Source organism: Periophthalmus magnuspinnatus, chromosome 10, assembly GCF_009829125.3.
Source record: "Periophthalmus magnuspinnatus isolate fPerMag1 chromosome 10, fPerMag1.2.pri, whole genome shotgun sequence".
Classification (NCBI taxonomy): Eukaryota; Metazoa; Chordata; class Actinopteri; order Gobiiformes; family Gobiidae; genus Periophthalmus; species Periophthalmus magnuspinnatus.
Genome location: NC_047135.1, coordinates 31,753,035 through 31,763,189, shown reverse-complemented (window position 1 = coordinate 31,763,189; position 10,155 = coordinate 31,753,035).

The following is a 10,155-nucleotide window of genomic DNA, read 5'->3' as shown; positions in this document are numbered from 1 at the left end:
TAAGGGGCACAAGAGGAAGAGGGCGAGGGGGAAGGTTGGCTCTCAGCGGGGGGAGACATTTCCCTCAAACACCAGTTGATGGGTTCTCCCACAAAGGCTGCTGTGACGCAGTCTGCGCTGCACAGAACAGCCTGGTTTCTGTCTGGATTAGGCCCTGCATCGCACAAAGAGAGCTCAAATAAACGATTCATGAATGCTGATTAATTGATGCCATTTTTGCAGTGTGCCATGGAGATTTACTTAGAGATACACTGTGTGGGAGAGGTTTTGCAGTGAAATGTATTTGTAGATTTTACAGTGCTGTAGAAGCAAAGGTTTGATTCATAACTTCTACAAGGATTTCTTAATGACCATGAGCCATTTGATGTTCAAATCTACATGCTGCTGATCTGTGGTATGGCTGTGCACATTCCCAGCGCTGCCGTCAGATGTGCCCAGCTGGCAGGCTATGGAGCTCAGGTGGCAGCGGCGGTGGCCCACGTTGGTTCCCACGGTGGGCTTTGGGGTACAGGTGTCCAGAGAGAATGAGGGTGGCCCGGGGCGAGGAGGGGCGAAGCACTGGCCCATAGCCCACCTCAATGGAGGAGTCCCAGGGGCCAACTCAAAAGGCCGGGTTCCACTTGATGGAGAGAGAATGGAAGGTTTGAGCCGTGGCCCAGCAGGAAAGATCTGGTTGTGGGAGACCTCTTTCAGGACGTACTGTTTATGTGAAGGCTGTCACAGCAGATGAGTACTCAGCAAACAGCGTGAACAAGGATTTGAACCAGAAAACCAACAGAGCCCTGACAATATTGTGATTGGGCCTTGTCTCTTTAGAGCGGAATGAAAGCTGGATTGAGAGCAGTAACAAGTGCACATTCAGAGAAGGACAGGGATGCTTTTGGTGCTTTTGGGTTGTGTTTTATGCATTTGAGGCCTGTGTGCAGCTAAAGCAAAATCATGGTAATCTCGTCTTTGTGCAATACAATCTGTGGCACTTTAATGCTCTAACTAATGTCTTAAAAAGTCATCCTTGTGTCTTGTAATGTGATTGTTGACCCATGATAGAAACATGAGCAAAGGGTCTAAAGACAGGCATTGCAAAAGTTTCAAGTATGTTCTTATAGAATAATCACAAAAAATGACAAATAGATGGTTAGCCTATTTTTTATATATATATATATATATATATATATATATATATATATATATATATATATATATATATATATATATATATATATATATATATATATATATATATATATATATATATATATATATATATATATATATATATATATATATATATATATATATATATATATATATATATAAAACAAAACTGAAACTTTTCTCTCCATAAACAGTGTGATACAAACACACATTTTAGTGAAGAATGTCTGAAATCTGAATCCAAAATGCATTGTCAGGGAACAAAAATTCTCATATTAAGAAGTAATAATGATAGAAGATATAACTATATAAATGATGATACATGATAGTATGCATGCATGGTAAGCTCAATCATGAAATATATATATTTTTTTAAAGCAAAAAACTAACAGTTATTACAAGAAGAACCAAACCGCCTAACCCTAACGCTACACAAAGAAGCACAAAACCTTTATTCATGTATTTTGCCTACAACTTGACTTTGTATACATTTATCGCCCTATTTATACATTTGGATGTGGATTGAGAAAGGCCTGACAAAGAGCCATGTTGTCTTTTTGGGCTAGAATCGGGCAAACTTTGAAGGTTTGTTAAGAGAAAGGCGGTGATGATGGAATGGGCCGGGAAAGACTGTGACTTCTCCATTGAGGGAGCAGGGGCACGCTGGATTAGCTTGATTTGCCTGTGAATGGCCACCCTCCATTCTTCTTGTTAGAGAGCTGTCACAGCGAATTGAGAAAGTGAAAACCTCCTTTTATCAACCTTTTCCAAGTGAAAGTGAACAGGCAATCAATAACTGAATTCAGGCCCAGGGGAAAGTCAAGCAGAATGATATGGGGCTGTTATAAAAGGAGTATTTGTCAAATTGGTAATGGGGGAGAAAGCTGATAACTGTTGTAATGTTGGTTAGAAAACCAGACAGTAAAAAGTCAAAGCTACGATAAAACCAAGGCGACTAAGAGGGGTTACATTTGACTAATATAAAAGGTAGTAATTAATTTTTGAGTACAGAGTTGTTTAAATTGTTGTGGTACTTTTCAAATCGGTGATAGCTAAATGTGGGTAAATGTGGTAAAATTTGAGCACTGGCTCTAATTTAATTTAAGTCTTCAAATGTATTGAAATAGAGAGTCAGTTTATTTTTGGCTAATGCAAATAAAGTGATTATTTGCATTGTCCAATCCAGCCCATAAACTGTTGAAAACAACAGGCATTGGTCCACTGCTATTCCCCGTGAATGACACCATATTGTTTTGTAGTTTCATTATATTGACCTTATTGTGCCATTGTGCGTGTTCTGACACCATGATAATGCCTGAATACAGGGGGAATTATGCCCTGTATAAATAGATCCCATAGTGGAGGATTGCTTCAATTATCCCTCTACACATTGACAACACGCACAGAATAAAAAACTAAAGCCGCAGTCCAAGCTGGTCTCAAGGCGCTCTTCAAACATTGTTGTGGCCATTGTTCGCTGGGCCACATGAACATCATCAGCATCAATGGTGACAATAGAAAGAAAAACACTCATCTGATACATTAACCTTTTTTAGTATAATACAAGTATTCATTGGGAACAAGTAGAAAAGATAGGATGATTTTAGTTAAAAGACTTTCTCCAAGTCAAAGTCAAAGGTTCTGACATTCTTGAATTTGTTTAGGAATCTTGAATATTCTTCCAAAATAAATTTTCCAATATGGTGACTTCCAATTTTTCTCGCTAGTTGGATCAAATTAATCGGATCATTTACTCTCATCAGTCAGTTTGATAATTAATGTCATGCACAATTAAGCACCTTGATTTTCTATATCAAATTTCAAACATATTTTCCCCTCAAATACAGTGTATTGTTGCAAACACTTAAGTATACTAAACAATTGGGAATGTAGACTGAAGTGCTTAAAATAAGGCTCTTAGGGTACTGTTAAGTAGTCCATTAGGTTATATGGGTTTTTCATGGCAGTAATTGTCATCCATCCATCTTCAGTGCCCTGTGGTTGATAAGCGTTTATGAAAAATGAGTCAGTACTGTAATGAGGCTCACGTCTCGGTGCTAACCAGGCTCACAGCTCGTGCAGGGCACACCATTTATTCCAGTCCGTGCTGCTGCGATCACTTCACACACTGCATTACTGGGGTGTCCCAGGGGCCAATGTGGGGCAGGTGAGGCTTAAAGGGCCTTCTGACTCAATTATAAAACATATAAAGGCTACACTATATCTCTATATCTATCTATTTATCTATCTATTCCTCTCTCTCTCTCTCTCTCTCTATATATATATATATATATATATATATACACACACACACACACACACGCACCCCCCCCCCCCCCCCCCACACACACACACACAAACACATATATTGTGTGCCAGTTGGAAGCTGCATTAATGATAAAGTGACCACACAAGGACTACTCTATAACATTTCACATATACCAATATAATACAATATATTACACATTTGAAATAGATTTAACAGGACTTGAAAACATATTTCCCACTGCGCTTATTCTTACAGTGTTATGCAATATGATCCTTGTAATGAAGTATTTATAAACAAGATTTGTTTTGTTTTAACAAATTACATTAGACTTAGTAAATGTATTGATTTAATTCGGGACAAATTATTGGACAAGACTGAAGGATTGGACATTTTTACTGAAACATTCTGCATGGTCGGTTTCTTCACTGTACATACCACACCTTTTCTGATTCAAACATGGCTTTAACCCTTTAATGGATACAATATTGTTAATTGATGTTGAAGTTATGCTAATGACTTCTCTCCCCACATTCCAGTGAGAAAAGCAGCCGGTTCCAGCGCTTTGGTGCAGCTGTGAGGAAGTGATCCTCAAGCAGAGCTGCATCTGTGTACAAACAATCCCCCAGCTGCTGGCATTGACACTGTACGTGCAGATGGAGCGGAGAAAGCTCGGGTTAACCTCACGGCTTCAGTGTCACCTTTAAAACCACCACCAATTCATTAAGAGCAGCAGGTCACACCTACCAACACTTGACCTGGCTACAGTTTCAAATGAGTTCTTAACCACACACTGGCTTTTGTTCATGCAGTGCCAAGACTAAATGTTTGTGTCACTGGATGCAAAAAGAACAATTGAGCTGTCTTTCTTCATAATAACTTTTTTTTTTTAAATAGATGTTTTTTGTATTTTATATATTATGTATATTATGTATTAATATACATTTAGATTTACAAAAGTAACAAACATAATGTATTATATTGAAATTACTTATTTTATATCCAGATTATCTGGTATCTATCTAGTTCCAATCCAATTTACAAAAGTCGCAGCAAGCAAGTTAAAAGTTTGATTTAAAAATGTTCTCCATGTTTGTGACACTGATGTGGGTCTGTGTCTCCTGGAGTGGTGATGTGCGTGGTCAAAAATGTGAGTGGGCCTTTTTGTGAGAGGCCAGTGTGGGACAGAGGGGAGCGGAGTGATGACTTTGTGACACAGAGAGGACAGGCTGAGGAGAGGGCCTGCCCGGTGGAGGTGGCGGAGGTGGTGCTGGGGGACGGGGGCAGCCCGATCTGTCAGCTCTGAGCTCCATGTGAGCCTCTCAGCGGGAGCCCAGCTTGGCCCCAGGACGCCCTGTCACCATGGCGAGCCCCTGGAATGCACCCACACACAATGGGCTCCCGGGGCTCCTGGGCCACTCCGATTTGATAACCGCATTAAAGTCCTAGCAACATCTGTTGGTGCACAGAGAAAGGCCTACTGGCATACTCTCACCCCTCAAAACTGGGATCATTAACCCGGAGCCCTGGGAGAGAAGGGGGACAACAGGCCTCTATTTGTCAGCCGCCCTGTGCAGACCTGTGGGGGCTGAGATTTAGCACAAACAGCGTGAGAAGAGAAGCAGCTCGGTGGGCACCGCACTCAGGGCTGTTTCACACTTTACACACATTAGGTTCTGTTGGCTTTACCATTAATAACATTTATACAGCTGCACCTCTTTGAGCGGATATGCATTTATGCATAAACTATAACCATCCTCAACAATTACATGCTTCTAATGTAACTTTAATCAACTTGACTGGTTTGTTTTTATTTACATCGATAAGTTCAGTTATTTGATGTGATTAATCTTTTTAAACATTAACTTAAACTAAAAAAAAAAAAAAAACATCAATATGAGGTCAGCATATATTCTGTACACTACACAGCCTTTGCTCAACAATAGAGCAATTTTCTGGACAAATGTATAAATACCTTATAGCACTTCTTTACATACTAATTTGTACCCAACACTAACACTCAACATCTGGCGTAAGCTTGTCTGGCTCCTGAGATTGGTTTAAAATTAAAACGACATTAATAAACACAAACTCATTTTTATTTCCAAAATGAAAATTAAAACAATGTTCTAATGTCATGTAAACACAGAGACTGCTACTATGCACATATATGGACATTCACTAATGAGATGTAAACAAAGCTGTGTGGCATTATTACCCCTGTGATCTGTTAATGAGTGCTCATAGGCCGGGTGCAGCCCTGACAGAGGCAGGAGAAGTAACAGGTGTCCCCTCACAAAGACACCTCTCTGCTCCAGGACGCTCCGGTGGTGTGGGTCAGCGCCAAGCCCCATCCACCTCTGCACGAATCAAAGGGAAGGCCACCTCTCTGTAATGAATAATTAAGGAAACAAAAGGCCCAGGAATAGTGGAGCTTGAGAGAGGGGGGGGTCTCTCAGAGTGGAGTATAGAGGGTCTCATGCTGAACCAGATGCAGCAAAGGAGAGCTGAGGTTTTTTGCCCCCTGCACTTCATAGAAAACATCATCCTAAATGTATTCCCTGGAGATATAAGGGTCTGCAGGAGGTGCCCCCGAAGCACTGGGGTCCTCTCAAGTGCCTCCACACAAGTAATCCCATTCAATGCAGCTCATTACATGGGCAATTAAGTGCTGGGTTGGAGGAGAGCGCTGGGCCAGGGTGGGATATCAAACAAGTGCATATGTAGTATACCCTACCCGACTGATCCACCCCCCTCTTTGAGCCGATGCTCCCCCCCTCACCACAGCTCCTTCACCTGGGCTGGGTCTCTACGGACACCTGCCTCTCCCTAATGAAGATCCATGGCTTCATTTCCATTTCTGGAGTCATATCAGAGAGTGGCAAGCACAAAACAGGCCTGTTTCCTCCGAGCCCTGGAGAGCCGGATAGAATGACGCAGCTAAGTGCTGTGGCAAAGCACGGCAGCTGCGGAGCCTCAAAAATAGGATTTAGTTGTGAGGGGGTCCTGAAGTGTAGGGGAGGGACTGGGGGGTAAAGGGATGGAGAGCACCTAATGGTTGGATTGGTCACAATGGCAACCGTGTGCTGCATCTTGCAACTCCTGGGCACTAATAAGAAGTTCTACCGATCTGGAGGAGAGTAGGAGAGGATAGGAGAGGTCATGAGGAGCTGGGAGAGGAGAGGAGGACCACTTAAGCCTTCGCTCATAACATCTCTGTGAAGATGCATCAAAGATCTCCAAACAATCACTGATCAATGAAATGTTCTTAGCCATAACATTACCAAATAAAAATACATTTTGCTACACATTTACTTTTGTCATTTGCTGATGAAAAAACCCTCATGGATTTGCTGTTGGTGATGGTTTGTGTCACAATGAAAGGATAGAAAAAATAAAGCATTTAAAAACACTGTAAAAGTTTACATTCAAATCCAGGTCCCTCAGTTGGCGGGGTGCCAGCTCAATCAGGTGAGCACATTATATAATTTCTTTAATACTTATTTACTCTGTCTTTGCTCTTGTTATTCCATCGGTCAACAATCCAGTCTTCTTTGCCACTGCAGTTTTTTGTTGAAGAAGAGTAAAGAACTTTATTCTTCCCTTCACTGTTCAAGTTCACAGCTTTTCAAAACAATAAGCAAGAACTTCCCACCTGTGTGCTCTCCACAGGGTGCGCGTGTGTGTCTTTCACTACGCTGGTTGAGGCTGTGGTTGTTAACATGTTCTAGCTCAGTGACCCCTCTCAGAGTCGGCAGGGGGAAGGGCCTCCTGTGCACGTCCCGGGACAGGTGAGGAAGAAGAGGCTGCAGACACAAGCAAAACAAACACGTAACCTAACAAGGCGACACCTCCACACAGCAGCTGGCCTCTGCAGCACACACCTGAATCATGCCCTGCAGGTACCCCCACTGGAGCTAGTAACCAGATACTTTTACTCCAGTACTTTACACTGGGGAACATTTTGACTAAAGACATGTTAACGATCAAACTAAACACTGACCCATATAAAGATGTGTATTCGCTGTTGTGAATTACATAGGCAGATACTTATGCAGATACCAATAGATTACTGAATGCTAAATTAATAAAATAAAAATGAAGATAATATTCCTATATTCCTGTCAACAAACTGGGCATAACAAACCTGCTTTAAGGCTATCAAGCATAACTTTTTGACCATCCGCAGTATTAGTTCTAATAACTAATATTTGTATTACAGTAGATCTTCTCTTAGCTCACACAGTATTTATGAAGAATACTATAAAGAAGTCTGTTTAAAACCTGAGAAATAGTGGCGAGCTGTTTATGTGTGCTGGGGTGGAGCCTGGAGTGGGGGGGGGGGTGATGTGGTGTCATTTTGCGGGCCCCTCTGCACTCACCTGGAACAGAGCACTTCCCCTCCCTGAGCCTTATCAGTTCCCAGAGGAAATACCTGCCGCAGGTAAACACGACCCCACGACCCCTTGGCCAATCCACTCTGCCCCTCTTCAGCTGTCCCTGTCCTGGGATATGTCTTCAGGATTACAGGTAACACCCAGCTCCCGTAACCCACAGCCACTACTCCACATCTGCCCCGTGTCGGCAGCCTGTCCGAGCAAGCTTAGTGTTGTTCGTCATGCACTGCTGAAAAAGCCTTTACCCCCTCTGTGCCCTCCATCCTCTCATCCTTCTGTCTCAAATTTAATCTTATCTACATATCACCCCGCGAAACCAAATATGCCCCTTATCAACCCAGAGTGTCGCCAGCTCTGTTTTTGCACTGTCAATTGTGATGTATTCTAGGCTGCATAAATAATACGTCATGTGTAATCTTGAGGTATTTTCTGAAGTTCATTAAAATATGAGAAATTTGATGAATATTCAAAGTGATTGGGTTAAAGAATGATCGTAATTAAAATGGAGATGTGGTGTACTTTTAATGACTCTGGAGTGTAATTAATTCTTCAACAGTATCTATATACCACTTTATAATAAATGTTGCAGTAATGATTTATTTTTAATGACTTCCTTTACAAGTTTGTAATAGTAGTTTTCCTGTGAATTATGACATAGTCCGTGATCACTACTGAGCATATGCCACACCCTTCTCATTTTACATATCACACTAAATACAGGTGCCAGACAGGTCAGAGAGTGTGCGTACATGTTTCAAATGCATATGGTGTAATGATGTAATGATGACATTTGTATGCATAGGTGAAATATTTTAATGTGTTTAGTTTGACTTGAAACTATTACATTATACAAATTTACAGCTAAGGTAAACTTAAGACATTTACTAAAGTACAAATTACAGCTACTAATTTATATATATATAGACTTTATTTTTTGTGTGTAAATGTTAAACATGTAACAGTACTGTCAACACCTGTTTATTTGTAGACTATAAAATATAATTAAAATACAATTGATCAAATATAGACAATACATTTAAAATAAGCCACACTGTGCTCTTGTCCCAGGACAAGTGAACCAAAGCCCCCACTCCCCTGTCCCTCCAGGGTCAGGGTTATCACACACCTCCCCCACAGTCACCTGAGCTGCCCAGGTAAATGCTTGACTTTCTGTGATCGATGCGGTTTCCCACGGCGACAGTGATGTACTACGAGAGCCCCCCTCTTCTTCCTGATGGAGTCTGCTGCTACGGTGGTGATCTGGAGTTGATAACCTCCTCCCTCCCTCTGAAGCTTGGGCCGAAGAAACTGGAGAGGGGAGAAAGAGAGAGACACCCTGTGTGACGCACCAGTGTATATGGCTCATCGGGCTAATACAAGGGTGGTGCATTCACAAGCTTATCACTAGGATTTGAATTTTTTTTTTTTTTTTTTCTGATCATCCACCAGTTAAGACTATTACTGATATCAGTACATTAATAAAAATAATAATGATCAATAAATGGTTTGTCATCATAATATAAAATAGAGTTTGATCCATGAGCTATTGTCAGCACAACTGCAATCACTGAGTGTTTTGGGATTATTATTTTATATTTTATGTCAAAATATTTTCAGATCAGTTTTAAAAACCATGGCACTTTTACTGCTATCTAATAATCACAGTGTTAAATAGTTGAGCATTGCCAGTAATTGCTAATAAGTGTTTGATTTAAAACCCATCAAAAGGCAGGTGATTTTTTCTAATTGGGATATTTCTTTAAATAGCACCAATAAACGCTCTTATCAGTGACAAACCAGTCCTGAATCTCCTCCCCATAATTAGCAGAAAGTGCTACTTTCCAGATAAGAGGCACAGCAGCGGCTGGCCAAAGGCCTGGACTGCACTGTTATCTCTGTCCTCATCTGCAGCCTGTGGTGTCTCTGTCAGAGGATGTTGTTAGACCAAGTCAAACACTCAAACATCCTGTGGCATCACTTCTGCACTAGCCCACACTGCACTGAACACACAGACCATTCTCTGCATTATACTTGGCCATAATGTTAAAGCACAAGTCTAAATATTTAAATAAAGAAGAGTAAAACACATATAGTACAGAGTATGATAAATTACCATTAACATGCCCCATTCAAAGTTTAAATAGTAAACAGACTCTCCCATGATACAGATTCTCCTATGATCTGGTCCAGGGAGAGAAAAACAGACCAGACATTTAGCTGAATTTGTTGGGAACTGGTTCTTAAATGTTTTGTTGAGTGTTAATCCTATGAATGATAAAAAAATCTTTATCGTATTTACTATATTAAACTAAGTGAGTGAGTATCCATGGGCTTCAG